This window comes from Zalophus californianus, chromosome 8 (assembly GCF_009762305.2).
Source record: "Zalophus californianus isolate mZalCal1 chromosome 8, mZalCal1.pri.v2, whole genome shotgun sequence".
In the NCBI taxonomy this organism is placed as follows: domain Eukaryota; kingdom Metazoa; phylum Chordata; class Mammalia; order Carnivora; family Otariidae; genus Zalophus; species Zalophus californianus.
Window position 1 is genome coordinate 115,337,266 of NC_045602.1, and position 12,936 is coordinate 115,350,201.

At 42.0% G+C, this 12,936-nt stretch overlaps 1 non-coding gene across 1 annotated transcript; it reads right to left on the bottom strand.

Moving 5' to 3' along the window:
• Positions 1-9,286: 9,286 nt before the first annotated feature.
• On the bottom strand, positions 9,287-9,393 carry LOC113938879. Its single transcript, XR_003525052.1, has one exon. It is a non-coding gene; the product is annotated as a U6 spliceosomal RNA (small nuclear RNA).
• Between the last annotated feature and the right edge of the window lie 3,543 nt (positions 9,394-12,936).

A 12,936-nucleotide genomic window follows, 5' to 3' on the forward strand; every position in this document is an offset into this window, starting at 1 on the left:
TCCCTGCTCGGCGGGAAGCCTGCTTCTCCCTCTCCCACTCCCCCGGCTTGTGTTCCCTCTCTTGCTGTGTCTCTCTTTGTCAAATAAATAAAATCTTAAAAAAAAAAAAAGACCCTATCTCCAAAACAGTCACACTGTGAGGTACTGAAGGTTAGGACTTAAACATGAATTTTGAGAAGGACACAAAGCCCATAACAATCCCAAAGATTTTTTCCAATTTTTTTCTGAAAGTTTCATAGTTTTACATTTTAAATATGAGTCCATAATCTATTTTAAGTTCATTTTTGTATAAGGTGTGAGGTTTAAGTCAAGGTTTTTTGTTTTTTTGTTTTGTTCTATTTTTTTGTTTATGGATGTACAATTGCTCCAGCCCCATTTGTGGAGAAGGCTGTCCTCCACTAAATTGTTTTTGTATTGGGCATATATGTATGGGTCTGTTTATGGATTCTCTATTCTGTTCTATTGATCTATGTGTCTGTCCCTCTTCCAATATTGAATTGCTTTATTATGTTCATCTAATAGACTTTAATGTCAGATAGAGTAATTCTTTCTACTTCATTTTTTTCAAGATTGATTTAACCAATCCTTTTTTAAAAAAATATTTATTTATTTAATCTCTACAACCAATGTGGAGCTCGAACTGATGATCCCAAAATCAAGAGTCGCATGCTCCTCTGCCTGAGCCCGTCAGGCGCCCAGGTTTAACTAATCTGAATTTGTTTATATCTCTTTTAAAAAAACAACACCTTGCTGGGATTTTGATAGGAATTAGATAAAACTTAAAGATCAATTTGAAGAGAATTGACATCTTTACTTCATTGAGTCTTTCAATTCATGGATATGGAATGCCCCTGCAATTATTTAAGTATTTGATTTCTTTCATCAGCATTTTGTAATTTTCAGCATACAGATCCTGCATATGTTTTGCTAAGTTTTTTAACCTAATTCTTTAGTTTTATTTGGAGTTTAGTAAGTGGTATTTTGTTTTTAATTTCAGTTTCTACATGTTTGCTATTAGTTTATAGGAATATGATTGATATTTGTGTGCTGATCTTATATCCTATGACCTTGTTTTTTTAAAAGTTTTATTTATTCATTCATTTATTTATTTTTTAAAGATCTTATTTATTTATTTGACGGTGAGAGACACAGTGAGAGAGGGAACACAAGCAGGGGGAGCGGGAGAGGGAGAAGCAGGCTTCCCGCTGAGCAGGGAGCCCCATGTGGGGCTCGATCCCAGGACCCTGGGATCATGACCTGAGCTGAAGGCAGACACTTAACCAACTGAGCCATCCACATGTCCCATATGTATTTTTAATTTTGGTATTTCCAAATTGCCCTCCATAGGGGTTGCAAAAATTTATGTTGTTCATTCTTTTCATCAGAGATAAGTAAAGACTGCTATGGGATCCCTAACAGAGAGTGATGTTGGGGTTTTTGCCAATCTGATGGTGAAAAATAGCAGATCAGTGTGTTTTAATTTGCATTTTTCTTATTCTGAGTTAATTTGAACATATCTTCATGCATTCGTTTTTTTGTGAATTATCCGTTTTTATCCTTGCCCATTTTAATATTGGGTTGTTCTTTTTGATTCCCAAAGCTCTTTACATATTAGGGGATTAGCCCTTTGTGATATGAGTTACAGAAAAAAATTTTTCCCAATATATTGCTTATCTTTTAAATTTGATTCTGGTATTTTTGCCATGTAGACTGACTGACTTTCTTTCCTTCCTTCTTTCCTTCCTTTTTTCTTTCTTTGTTTGTTTCTCTCTCTCTCTCTCTCTCTCTCTCTGTCAAATTTATTTGGAATTTGAATCATGCTTAGACAGGCCTTTTCCATGCCAACAAAATAAAGGAATTTCCCCATGTTTTCTCCTAGTATCTTTATTTTTTATTTTTATTTTTTAATTTTTATTTATTTTTTTAAAGATTTTATTTATTTATTTGATAGAGACAGACACAGCGAAAGAGGGAACACAAGCAGAGGGAGCGGGAGAGGGAGAAGCAGGCTTCCCGCTAAGCAGGGAGCCCGATGCGAGGCTCGATCCCAGGACCCTGGGATCACGACCTGAGCCAAAGGCAGACGCTTAACGACTGAGCCACTCAGGCGCCCCGTATCTTTATTTTTTAACCTAAATCTTTCATTCTTGTAGAAATTATCTTGGTGAAGAGAGTGAGGAATGGAACTAACTTTTTTCCCACATATGGGCTATCCAGCTGTCTGATCAACTCTCTTATTTGTTTGTTTTCCATCAACTCTCTTGAAATAGTCTCTCTTTTCTTCTCTGGTGTGAGATGCCACCATTATCATATACTTAATTCCTGTATTTTGGGTGTATTCTGGACTTTCTCTAATGTCCAAGTAGTTATCTCCTTTCTATTCATGTGACATGGCTGCACTGTTTTGTTGTGGTTATGCAATAAGTTTGAATATCTGATGAAGCTGGTTTCCCTCATTCTTCTCTTCAGGGTTTTCCCAGGTATTCTTGTTTGTTTATTTTTCTATGGAATTTAGAATCACCTTGTTTACATTAAAAAATAACTGTTGGTATTTCTATTGGCATTAGGATAAATGTATGTATAAACATAGTGAAAATGACATCTTTGGGTTATTGAGTCATTTCATCCAAGTACATGTTTTCCTATTTGTTCAAATATTTGATGTTCTTTGGTAGTATTTTAAAGTTTTCTGCATATAGTTATTGTACCTTTATTCCTAGGTGTTTTGTAAAGAAATGATTACATTTCTTTACAACTTGAATCCTTTTGCACCTTTTTGTTGCTGTTGTAAATGGGATATTTTCTTCCGTTAAGTCTTCTACCTGGTTGATGTTTACATATATGATAGCAGTTGATGATGTTTATTAGTTCTTTACCATATTATTCTACAGAATCCTTTTATTGTTCGCAACATTTTCTCAGTTGATTCTCTTGGTGTTTTCAGTTACATACTCCTTTTCTCCAAATAATGATAGGTTTATTTACTCTTTTCCAAATTTATGCCTAATAAGATGTCCTAATAAAAAGATACCTCAGTTCTCTACCCTTGTAATCCATCTAGGAAAGAGATATCTCAAAAGTTTAACCAGAATAAAGCATACAAAATGTAGTCAAGATAAGGAGTTCAGGGGTCTGGAATCTCAGTCCAAGTTCATTTACACTTTACTGTGAAGCGTCCCAAGTGAAGTCCCTGTCTGCCTCTACCTCACCATAACTGCTGCTCCTCAAATAGCCAACTCCGAACTGCCTCTCAAAACCAGACAAAATGTGTGCATATTGCACTGAACCAATTTAGGTAAAAATCTAATTTAGTGGGGAAGGGAGGAGAGGAAGGGTTGAAATGCTGGCTTTCTTGCTTTTGTATGGTGGCTTCTGCCTAAAGTCTTCACACTGGAACTTGCCCCACCTTTCCAGGGTTTCAAAACAGGGAGAGTTCAGCAGAAAGATCCAGAACCTTTGGTGCAATGAATATATGGCCAAGATATATTGCTAAATAAAACATTTCTGTTACAAAATAATGTACCAAATGTGTCTGTTTTAATTTTTTTTAAGTATTGACATATATTAGTATGTACATAGAAAAAGACATCTAGGGATGCCTGGGTGGCTCAGTTGGTTAAGCATCTGCCTTCGGCTCAGGTCATGATCCCAGGGTCCTGAGATGGAGCCCCACATTGGGCTCCTTGCTCGGCGGGGAGCCTGCTTCTCCCTCTTCCTCTGCCTGCTACTCCCCCTGCTTGTGTTCTCTCTCTCTCTGACAAATAAATAAATAAAATCTTAAAAAAAAAATAGAAAGCAATAGCTCTGGGGTGCCTGGGTGGCTTAGTTGGTTAAGCGTCCAACTCTTGATTTTTGGCTCAGGTTATGATCTCAGGGTCATGAGATCAGCTCGCATCGGCTCCATGCTCAGCAGGGAGTCTGCTTGAGATTCTCTCCCTCTTCCTCTGCCCGCCCCCCCCCCTCCCCGCTCTTTCTCAGATAAATAAATTTTTTTTAAAGGGATAGCTCTAATATGTACTAAAATGTTTGTTAATGGAATGATATGATGTCTGAGTTTTCCTTCAAAATAATATGAAAGGAAAGGAAGTAGATGTTGGCAGAAATGAAACTAGACTGTCCATAAGTTGATAATCATTGGAGTTGGGTGATGGGCATATGGGATTTTGTTATAAGATTGCTTCTACTTTTGTATATGTTTGAAATTTTCCACAATAAAAAGTTTTTTTAAAAGAGATTATTTTATAGACACAGATGTGAAGAGATACTCACATTATGGTTTTTTAAACTTACAGAATTGTATGTATACTGTTTTATCCGTGTGTCATGATACTTACATATTTATATATGTTGGTGTATGTGGGGAAAAATCTGGAAAAATCAAGTAATAATAAGCAAAATTACTGAACACTTTAGAGTATGTCAGGCAGCATCTTAAGTATAGACTCCTCTAATTTCTTTTAAAAAATGGTATCTTTAGGGGCGCCTGGATGGCTCAGTTGGTTAAGCATCAGACTCTTCATTTCAGCTCATGTCATAATCTCAGGGTCGTGAGATGGAGCCCTGCATCAGGCTCCATGCTCAGCATGGCAACTGCTTGAGATTCTTTCTCTCCCTCTGTCCTCCCCCTGCTTGTGCTCTCTCTCTCTAAATAAGTAATCTTTAACAAAAATAAAAATGGGGCATCTGTGTGGCTCAGTTGGTTGAGCATCTGCCTTTGGCTCCGGTCATGATCCTGGGGTCATAGGGGTCATAGGATCAAGCCCCACATCGGGCTCTCTGTTCAGTGGTTCTGCTTCTCCCTCTCCCTCTGCAACTCCCCTTGCTTGTATTCTCTCTCTCTGTTAAATGGATAAAATCTCAAGAAAAAAAAAACAACAACCCCAAAAACAAAAATAAAAAATAAAAATGATATATTTAAGACCAGCTGCAGGTCTTTTGGAATTTAAGTGTTTGCTAACTCTGTAAATTCTTTGTAATTCTTTGACATGCCCTTCATTAGGAGGACATGTCTATGTCCTTTTTGAGCCTGGTGGGCTTGTGGCTGTTTTAAGCGTACAGCAGAGGGGTGACTGGGTGGGTCAGTCGGTTGGGCATCTGACTCTTGATTTTGGCTCAGGTCTTGGTCTCGGGGTCGTGGGATCGAGCCCTGTGTCAGGCTCTGTGCTTGGCTTGGGGTCTGCTTGGGATTCTCTCTCTCCCTCTGGCCCTTCCCCCACTCTCTCTCTCTCTCTCTAAATAGATAAATAAAAGCTTAAAAAAAAGTACAGCAGAAGTGATTCAATGTGATTTCAGAGTCTGGATCACAAAAGACCATGTAGCTGCTGCCTTATTCCCTAGAACACTTGCTCTTGACACCCTGAGCCACTATGTGAGAAGTTGACTGCTCTGAGTCTGCCATGCCATAAGGAATCCCAAGCCGCTTAGAGGAGCCACGTGTAGGTCTGGGTTCAACAGCCCCTACTGAGTTCAGCCTTTGAGTCATGCCAGCCTAGGTGCCAAACACGTGAGGAGAGGAGTCTTCAGATCATTCCAGTTTCTGCCAGTTGAGTCACCTCCAGCAGTTAGTTTTCCTTGATAAAGCCCTAAACATTGGGTTCTCCCTCTCTCTGAGAGAAGTCATCCCCTCTGTGCCCTGTCTGGATTCCTGATCCTCAAAATCTGTGAACATATGTCACTAGGTGGGAATCTTTGTTATATAGCAGTAGAAAACTGGAACATCCAGACTTTCCATTATGTGAGATCAACACATTTGGTTCTTAGGGTTTAAGTCATTATAAAGATTTTTTTTTTCTTAGTCCAGTTAATCAGATCTAACTTATCCACACTTGTAGTCTTGTTTAAGTACATATATATATATTTTAAAGATTTTATTTATTTATTTATTTGACAGAGAGGGAGAGAGAGAAGCAGGCTCCCTGCTGAGCAAGGAGCCCGATGTGGGACTTGATCCCAGGACCCTGAGATGGTGGATTGCCTCTTCCAACAAATCACACCCATGGATATCCCAGGTACAAGCCCCATGACCCAGATCAGATAGATTAGGAAATGTTGTGAGGTCCCAGAGCTGAAACTCCACCATTCTTTCTCCAATTTCTGAAACCACAGCATAAGGTCAGCAGGTAGTGGGGGGCAGGGGCGGGTAATTATATTATAGTGTTCACCTTGAGTCCTGACCGGTAATAATAAAATCAGTTATAATAAAAGGTAAAAGGTTCACTGACTTTTGGATTTTAACTTGTATTAGTAAGATAACCCAAATGTTAACCTGGGTTCACCAGTTTGCATGTTCAAGGGAAATCACACTAATGTCTTGTATCAGTTAGCTATTGTTATAGTAATGCCACACAACAAACAACCTCAAACACTCAGTGGGGTATGACACTTGGTTTTTAGTTTTGGGTTTCCTGATCGGCTGAATAGCTCCCTTTCACTCAACAAGATGGCTTGGGTGGTTCTACTCCCCTGTGTCTCTCATCCTTCCCCTAAATCCAGCGGGCTAACCAGAACATATTTCCTTCCTTCTGAATTGTAAGAGAGCATGCCCAACTACACAAGTATATATATATATTTTTAAAGATTTTATTTATTTATTTGAGAGAGAGAGAATGAGAGACAGAGAGCATGAGAGGGAAGAGGGTCAGAGGGAGAAGCAGACTCCCTGCTGAGCCGGGAGCCCCATGTGGCACTCGATCCCGGGACTCCAGGATCATGACCTGAGCCGAAGGCAGTCGCTTAACCAACTGAGCCACCCAGGCGCCCTACACAAGTATATTTTAAGCCCATTAGCCAAAGGAAGTTTAACGGCCAAGCACAAAGTCAGGAGGTGAGGAAGTATACTCCACCCACGGAGGTAGAGGGGAAGGGAGGAGATATTCTGACAACAATCTAATCTGTCATCTGTCAAAAGCCCATGGTTCCTCTTGTTTTTTACTCACACAGGACCTCAAGCCCCCTTTGCAAAACCTTCCCCATATTTTCCCTTCAATCCCAAAGCATCAACATACAATTCAGCCTCAGACAATAAACATTCACACAGTGGCTTCCTCCCCCACCTTCCTGAATGGGGCTTTAAAAACACTTACATTCACTTTTCTCAGTTAACCAACATTTCTTCCCAATAATAAAAAAGAAATAAAACATTGGTGCCAAGTTTATGCTTCTAAGCGCCCTCCTCTGCCCACCAAGCTGGGGCCTGCTCCTGAAGGAATTGACAAATAACCCCAGTGCTTTATGTTCAAGCTTTCACATGCACACAAGGCCTTCTGTTTGAGAGGCGATACATACACATTGTGCAATTCTTCATAAAGAATGGATCTGTTCTAGTTTTTATGGCTATTTAAAGTTATAAAAGGGAATACATTAATTTAGAAATGCTTCAGAAAAGAGAGAGAGAATAAGAGTCAGAACAATAGCTAATGTGTCTAGTTTTTCTGCTGCCTTATATAGTTAGAACATACCTAGGGGCTGGGCTTTACAAGGGGGTGAATAAGTACCTGACTCAGAGTGTTCTGTTATGGCGATACCTTTTCCTTAAAGCTCTTTTCCCCCTTTATCCCTGGTGTGTGTGCGCACGTGTGTGACTGTGTGTGTATGTAAAGAATTATGTATATTCCCCAGCAGGTATTTCCTATATGCTTAAAGACTAGCTATTGGCAGTCATCTCTATGTGGCCCCTCCTCTGTTGTCCCAGACCCTGATGGTGAACCTCTGTTGCCTGGGAGGCCACCTGCAGCCTCCTCACCTTTTCCATTGCTAGGGATGTCTGTATTAGTCAAAGAGTCTTTGTTGGAAGTGGTAGAAACCCAACTCTATAACTAGTTTGAGCACGAAAGGGGATTTATTGGCTCACATGACCAAACCATGGACAGCATAGGGTAGAGCTGATCTAGTGATGAGCGGATTCAGATATCCAAATGCTGTCAGGCTATTCTCTCCCTCACTTTTCTCTGCTGCTCTATGCTTGTTGGGGCCCTTGTTGCATATCACAGTTGGGCTTTCTTCCCAGGGAGGGGAATGTGGATTCTAGCAACTCTAGAATCGCAGCCTTTCAGCTTCAGCAACTCATGGAGGATAGAGAAAGTCTCTCCCTTAGCTCTGATGTAAGCAGTTCCAGGAGGTGTCTTTAATTGGCCTTTTTGTTTATTTGTTTTTTTGTTTTAAGATATATTTATTTATTTTAGAAAGAGAGAGAGAGAGCACACAGGGGAAGGGGCAGGGAGAGGGAGAGAGAACTTGGGGCCGATCTCACAACCTGAGCCAAAACCAAGAGTTGGATGCTTAACTGTGCCACCCAGGTGAACCCTCCTTTTGTTTTTTTAAACATTTATTTATTTACTTTGGGGGGGGCAGAGGGAGAGGGAGAGAGAATCTCAAGCAGACTCCGTGCTAAGTGTGGGGCCCAACACGGGTTTGGATCTCAAGACCCTGAGATCACAATCCCCATGGAAACCAAGAATCCGGTGCCTAAATGACTGTGCCACCCAGGCACCGCCTAACTGGCCTGCTTTGAGTCACATGCTCATGGCCTGGACTAACCACTAGGACTTCATTTCCAGAATAAAGGTGGGGAGCACTGGTATGGCTACTGGGGAAACCATTGGGAACCGTGAAACCACTTTAGTTTGCGTGAACTATAGTGCTCCTTATGAGAACTATAAAGTTGGTAACAAGCCCTTTCCTTAATCTGCACCTTAGGAAGCCCATCTATACACTGGCAGGGGGTGGGGTGATCTGGAAGACTTCCCATATGGATGTCCTGTGACCCTGTTATAAAATAACACACTATTCTGGGAGGCAGTTCCATCTCACACTCTCTTTGAGGACCCTCTGTATTTGGTCTCTGTGGGTCACTGGCTGGGGCAGGTTAAACACCACCAGGGTAGCTGTCCTTGGATGTTGAACTGGACTGGACAGTAATCGCCACCTCTTTGGGGTAGTGGTGCTGGGAAATATGGTTGCCCACTGTCCCTGGGCCCCTGGGAGGGCTCGTTCCTGGCCAGCTTCCCTGTAATCATGACTGCTTGAAGTTTGGGGTCATTTCAACCTTAACATGAGGGTTGGAGGGTTGGAACTCACAGCCTTGAGTCCTAGAGTTGGCTCTGCCATGCCGCCAGTTAATTCCCTTCTGTCATCCCTTTGCCGCTTCAAGTTCTCTCCAGGTATATCTCTACTCACCCTGAAGCCTTCGTGAGTAATGTTGAATTTTCTTTTTTTTTTAATTTTTTTATTAACATATAATGTATTATTTGTTTCAGGGGTACAGGTCTGTGGTTCATTAGTCTTACACAAAAATATGAACCGCTTCACAAATTTGTGTGTCATCCGTGTGCAGGGGCCATGCTAATCTTCTCTGTATCGTTCCAATTTTAGTATATGTGCTGCCGAAGCGAGCACTAATGCTGAATTTTCTGAAGATTGGTCCTCTGTCAAAAGATTGGCATCTGGGGCACCTCGGTGGCTCAGTCGTTAAGCGTCTGCCTTCGGCTCAGGTCATGATCCCAGGGTCCTGGGATCCAGCCCCGCATCGGGCTCCCTGCTTGGCGGGAGGCCTGCTTCTCCCTCTCCCCTCCCCCTACTTGTGTTCCTGCTCTCTCTGTCTCTCTCTCTGTCAAATAAATAAATAAAATCTTTAAAAAAAATTGGCATCTGTACATTTATTTATTTTAGACCAAGTGAAAATGTTTGAGGTATATACGTATCGTATGTTATAATTAATCCACATTTGGACTAATTTTGATGCACTGATCAAATATCTGTCTTTTTTTAAGATTTTATTTATTTATTTGAGAGAGAGAGAATGAGAGAGAGAGAGCACATGAGAGGGGGGAGGGTCAGAGGGAGAAGCAGACTCCCCGCTGAGCAGGGAGCGCGATGCGGGACTCGATCCCGGGACTTGAGGATCATGACCTGAGCCGAAGGCAGTCGCTTAACCAGCTGAGCCACCCAGGTGCCCTCAAATATCTGTCATGACAGCATGAAATAAAGGGGCTTCTGCTATATTTGCTTATTATCTATCATTACCTAATATGACATTTAAAAGCTATTGAATGGATGGTGCCTTAGGGCTTGCTCATTGTAGACGTTGGGACAAGAATTTGAGACCAAGTAGTTAATTTGGGGGATGATCTCAAGAAACACTGTTGGTAGGGTGGGGAGCAAGACAGCGAAGGAAAGGCTGCCAATGAATTATGTGTGATCATGTAATTTACCACTGTGGGCAACTCGAGCTAATCCCACTGGGGAACTCTGGGAGACAAGAACACCCTTCTGAGTTGTCCCACATGAAGGGTGAGGATGCTGGTAGCCATCAGCTTCCCATCTGTAATTGGTTGAAGGATATTGGGCATCATCACCAGTAATGCTGCATTATCTGGTGCGTGGGCCAAGCGTGCTCCTGTAACTGAGTCTTTTGGGTCATAGCTGTAGTAATCATCTTGGACTATGGAGGTGAATGCTGAGGAGATATGGGACGGCTCTGGCTTTTGGCTACAGATGGGTCTTCCTTCCTATAAGCTCTGGTATCCTGGGGTTTCCCACCCTCCCACTGAATCAGTGGGGAGGGGAGGATGGGCCACGTATGGGTCCACATACTGTCTCCCGACCTCTTAGTTAACTGTCCCAGAGGATAGCACAAGGATCCATGTATGGACTGGCTGACACCCACATGCCACCTTGAGTAGAGGAAGGGGTAGGGGTCAAAAGAAAGATGAGCCCTTAACTCAAAAGATACTAAATATCTGCATGAGACTGTTTTCAACTGGCAGAGACTAAGGTACTGTTAATAATCATGTTTCTCTTTTTCTCTCAATAATAGGGGCGACACAAGAAAAAAATTAAGTCACTTATAAAAAGTAACCTATACTTTTTTGTGGGTGTGCCTATGAGTTGTAGAGGTAGATTTCAATCCTCCTACAAATATAATCTCCATGAAGGCAGGGCCTTTACCTGATTTGGCCTTTGCCATATTTATAGTTTATGGCACTGTGGCTGGTACATAAAAATGCTAATTAAATATTTGTTGAATGAATAGATACTCTATATTTCCCCACCGGTGTCCCCTTGCCTTCTGAGATCCAAACCATTTAATTTCAATTAGTTTATTGCAGCTTTGCCCAGAGCTGGGCAGGACTGCTGGTATTTTCTCTTGGACAATTAAGCTCTTTAGTAGAGAGTCAGTGTGAGGGGCCGCTCTCTGCACCCCATGCAAGCAGAGTTGGACTTAGAGAGAAGAGTGAGGCTGTCAGAGCACCGGCTGGTAACTGAAGAGCTATGTGTGTCCCTTCAATTTAATGCCCTCTTAATTAATATAAATAATGGCTGGGTTGTCACTTGCTGCCACTACATTTCTCTGTTCAAGGCTCATTATGATGAGGGATGAACAGCCCTCCTCCAGCCTCTATATCCCCATAGTTATGGAGTAGAGCTCCATGGATCCCAGGCCCAGCACTGCCCCTTTCTAGTTGGATGACCTTGGGCGAGTCGTGTTCCCTCTCTGAGCCTTGGGTTCTTCATCTGGATGGGGCAGCAATCTTGAGGATGGTTCAAGGCTTTTTTCTTGGCATAGCCTCTCATCATGATGCAGATATATGTGACTCTTCGACGTTACAGGCCACACACCTCTTCACTCACAGGGATCCCCTTAATGATGTGGGTCTGGAGTCAGCCAGACATGGGTCCAAATCCTGGATTCAAATTTACCACCTCCTCCTAGCTGTGTGGCTTGAGACAAGTCACAACTTGTACGAGCTACATTCTTTTTTTCTAATTAAAACACACGCATGCATGCGCATGCACACGCGCGCGCACACACACACACACCCCACACATATCCCCAGGTGCCAGGCACTGCCCTAAAACTGCTGAGTTCAAGTCCTGGATCTGCTGCTTGCTAGCTGTATGACCTTGGGCAAGTCTCTTAACCTCTTTGCTCTCAGTTTCCTCATCTGTTAGGTGGGAATAATAATAACATTTTCCTCCAGGGATGTTGTAAGGAGTAAGTGAGTTAATACTTGTGAAACACTTAGAACTGTGCCAGGAACATAGCAAATGCTGATAAATGTTTGCTGTTATTATGGCTACCCATTTCATTGAAACTTTATAACCCACTCTGGGAAGAGGTCTGACTTTCTCCCTTCTAAACTGAGGGTAATAATACTCACAGCATAGAGGTGACTGGATGGCTCAGTCAGGTGAGCATCCGACTCTTGGTTTTGGCTCAGGTCATGATTGCAGGGTTGTGAGATTGAGCTCTGCACTGGGCTCTGTGCTCAGGGCGGAGTCTGCTTTAGAGTCTCTGTCCCTCCCACTTGCACCCTCTCTCAAATAAATAAATAAAATCTTAAAAAATAATACAGCAAAGGTGGTTATGATTATGAAAAGTAACATAGGCAAAATAACAAAGGTAGTATTTATTGAGTACTACAATGAACCAGATATTATGCTGTCTGAGTCAGAAATGTACTTGGTGGCAAGAAACAAAAATCAAAAGTAACAGTGGCATGAATATATCGGGCTTCATTTATCTCGCATAGGAAGTCTGGAGGAGGGCGCCTGGGTGGCTGAGTTGGTTAAGCAACTGCCTTCGGCTCAGGTCATGATCTCAGGGTCCTGGGATCGAGCCCTGCATTGGGCTCCCTGCTCAGCGGGAGGCCTGCTTCTCCCTTTCCCACTCCCCCTGCTTGTGTTCCCTCTCTTGCTGTCTCTCTCTGTCAAATAAATAAATAAAATCTTAAAAAAAAAAGAAAGAGTCTGGAGGAACCCAGGCTCTTTCTGTTTTTCTGCTTTATCATTCTTATCAAGTCAGAGTTTGTTCTCAAGATTTCAAGATGCCTGCTATACCTTTGCATCACTTCTGTGTTCTGGGCAGAACACAGGGTAAGTACAAAAGGCTGAAGAATGCCAGTTGTCTGGCTCTAAAAAAAACTCCACAACTTTTCT